This window comes from Drosophila subpulchrella, unplaced genomic scaffold, assembly GCF_014743375.2.
Source record: "Drosophila subpulchrella strain 33 F10 #4 breed RU33 unplaced genomic scaffold, RU_Dsub_v1.1 Primary Assembly Seq129, whole genome shotgun sequence".
Lineage (NCBI taxonomy): Eukaryota > Metazoa > Arthropoda > Insecta > Diptera > Drosophilidae > Drosophila > Drosophila subpulchrella.
The window spans coordinates 1-2,500 of NW_023665471.1; the positions used below are offsets into that span (position 1 = coordinate 1).

The following is a 2,500-nucleotide window of genomic DNA, read 5'->3' on the forward strand; positions in this document are numbered from 1 at the left end:
AGCAACACTACTTGACCGCGCATACCAAACCGCGAGTCTAATACCACTTCCGCCAATGTAACTTTTGAGGAAACGCAAACACGAATTTTCGAATCGAGCTAAAATAACAGGTCCGATTCCTTGCACTGCCAGTTTAGATAGTATAATAGGGACAGTAGGAATCTCGTTAATCCATTCATGCGCGTCACTAATTAGATGACGAGGCATTTGGCTACCTAAGAGAGTCATAGTTACTCCCGCCGTTGACCCCGCGCTTACTTGAATTTCTTCACTTTGACATTCAGAGCACTGGGCAGAAATCACATTGTGTCAACACCCGCTAGGGCCATCACAATGCTTTGTTTTAATTAGACAGTCGGATTCCCCAAGTCCGTGCCAGTTCTGAATTGATTGTTAATTGATAATCGTTATAATTAATAAGAACTAATTGGTTTAACCCAATTAGTATTCTTAAAAATTTTAGCAAGAAAGTTCCACAATTGGCTACGTAACTAAACTATCCGGGGAACAAGTGACCAACATAAATGCCAGACACTCTATTTACCCAGAACGAGCACATAAACCATGTTATTGTTTCCCAATCAAGCCCGACTATCTCAATCTTCAGAGCCAATCCTTATCCCGAAGTTACGGATCTAATTTGCCGACTTCCCTTACCTACATTATTCTATCGACTAGAGACTCTTCACCTTGGAGACCAGCTGCGGATATTGGTACGGCCTGTTGAGAAGTTTGCGTGTCCCCACCATAAATTTTCAAGGTCCGAGGAGAAAATATCGACACAACAGTATATGTCATGCTCTTCTAGCCCATCTACCATATCTCTCTGCGAAAGACTTCCATGGTAGTACGGCTATAAAACAGAAAAGAAAACTCTTCCGATATCTCTCGACGGCTTCTTTATGGTCGTTCCTGTTGCCAGGATGAGCACGAGGCCCATATTTAATAACAAACGGATACTCAACAGGTTACGGAATTGGAACCGTATTCCCTTTCGTTCAAAATTATTCAAGTATATTAATTAGCTTGATTTATATAATATAATTATATTTGTATGGCATTTGTGTTTTACTTGAAAATTTTCGGCTTTCGCCTTGAACTTAGGACCGACTAACTCGTGATCAACCACTGTTCACACGAAACCCTTCTCCACTTCAGTCCTCCAAGGTCTCATTCGATTATTTGCTACTACCACCAAGATCTGTACCAATGGCAGCTCCATGCAGGCTTACGCCAAACACTTCTACGCATACCATTGTACCTTCCTACTCACTAAAGTTTCAAAATTTATATCACAAGTAATATAAATCATCTACTTTAGCGGTAATGTATAGGTATACAACTTAAGCGCCATCCATTTTAAGGGCTAGTTGCTTCGGCAGGTGAGTTGTTACACACTCCTTAGCGGATTTCGACTTCCATGATCACCGTCCTGCTGTTTTAAGCAACCAACGCCTTTCATGGTATCTGCATGAGTTGTTAATTTGGGCACCGTAACATTACGTTTGGTTCATCCCACAGCGCCAGTTCTGCTTACCAAAAGTGGCCCACTGGGCACATTATATCATAACCTTGAACTTCATATCAAGAAAGTTAAGGTTCTTACCCATTTAAAGTTTGAGAATAGGTTAAGATCGTTTCGACCCTAAGGCCTCTAATCATTCGCTTTACCAGATAAGATTATTTTATATAACATTAAAATGCACCAGCTATCCTGAGGGAAACTTCGGAAGGAACCAGCTACTAGATGGTTCGATTGGTCTTTCGCCCCTATACTCAATTCTGACAATCGATTTGCACGTCAGAACTGTTTCGGTCTTCCATCAGGGTTTCCCCTGACTTCAACCTGATCAAGTATAGTTCACCATCTTTCGGGTCACAGCATATATGCTCAAGGTACGTTCCAGTTAGAGGCATAAATAATATAAATATCATTATACATAACTATATAGAACGCCCCGGGATTGTGTTAATTAGCTATAAATAGTTAAAAAACTAATCCCATTATTAGTCAAGTTAATTACGCTATTAGGTTTATATCCCAATAACTTGCACATATGTTAGACTCCTTGGTCCGTGTTTCAAGACGGGTCCCGAAGGTATCCTGAATCTTTCGCATTGTTAATCATACAAGTGCATATAATAAACACAAAAATCAATGATAATTATGCCATTATATAATTCCGAAAAATTAACGCACTGTATTCATATAAATCTATCAGCACTTTATCAAATTAATAACATTTATTCTGTGTTAAAATGCAAGCAAATTAATTTGAATAAACTATAAGTTATATTTTATGATAAATTTTGTATGCTAATAGATTACAATGTCCTTATATGGAAAAAATGCACACTATTATCATAATATTGTTTAAATATTACAATTTTAATGATGAATTTTCCATAACGGATATTCAGGTTCATCGGGCTTAACCTCTAAGCAGTTTCACGTACTGTTTAACTCTCTATTCAGAGTTCTTTTCAACTTTCCCTCACG

At 38.4% G+C, this 2,500-nt stretch overlaps 1 pseudogene; it reads right to left on the reverse strand.

Moving 5' to 3' along the window:
* Positions 1-102: 102 nt before the first annotated feature.
* The window catches only part of LOC119558703, a 2,765-nt pseudogene continuing 367 nt past the window's right edge, over positions 103-2,500 (reverse strand).